Below are 986 nucleotides of genomic sequence, written 5' to 3' on the forward strand. Positions count from 1 at the left end.
AAAAGGGAGGGGAGGAGGGAAATGAGGGATAGGGAAGAGGGCTGTTGACATGCTTGTCGTCCGCTGACGTCGCTGTTGTCATCCATTGATGTCATCTTGACATGGGTGTTGTCCATTGATGTGGTTGTCGTCTGTTGACGTCGTCTTGATGTGGTGGCGGTCCGTTGACGTGGGGTGGCCCGTTGATGTGGTTGTGTGTGTTGTCGTGGGCCTGTCGTCTGTTGGCATGGCCCTCCGTTGATGTGGTGGGGTGTGTCGTCATTTGTGAGTGTGGTCGTGGTGGTTGTGTGTTGACATGGTTGTGCACTGATGTGTTGAGAGCGGTGGGTGACGAAGGTGGATAGTGGTCGGCATTGGTGAAAGTGGGTTGGGGGTGGATTGACGTGAATGATGGTGGGGGGAGAGGAGCAAGAGAGGAATAGGGTTGAGGGTTGTTGACAATGCCCAAATCGAGTCTCGGCAAATGCCGATGCTTGATTTGTGTGGGCGTTGTCAGTGTTCCATCAACGGATTCCGTTCCAGATGCATTTCAGACATCATTCCGTCCATCTGATTCCAGGAACCATTCCAGTGGAATCAGAATTCCATTCTAGATTCCTTGGAATTATTTGATCAATTTGGCAGGGCCCTCTGCCAACTTTGATTCCTCTGGAATTCCGGGAATTGCCCGGATTCTGGCAGGAATCAGTGGAGGACAATAAAGACCTCAATTTTAGGGCACTGTGTGAGTACCCACCATTGTCTCCCCCTCCATCACACTACACCACACCCTCTTCCTCCATCACACCCTCTTCCTCTCACCTCTTCATTCCCCCCTCCATCACCCCCTCCCCTCCATCACTCACCACCACTCCCCCTCTCCATTACTCCCCTTTCCTCTCCCCTCCCACACTTCCCCTCCCTCACTTCCCCTCCTATCCATCCATCTCCACCTCTCTCTCTCTCCACCTCTCTCTCTTCCACCATGCCCTGCCCCCTCCCTTTAA

This window comes from Laccaria bicolor, genomic scaffold, assembly GCF_000143565.1.
Source record: "Laccaria bicolor S238N-H82 LACBIscaffold_169 genomic scaffold, whole genome shotgun sequence".
NCBI classification, from domain to species: Eukaryota; Fungi; Basidiomycota; class Agaricomycetes; order Agaricales; family Hydnangiaceae; genus Laccaria; species Laccaria bicolor.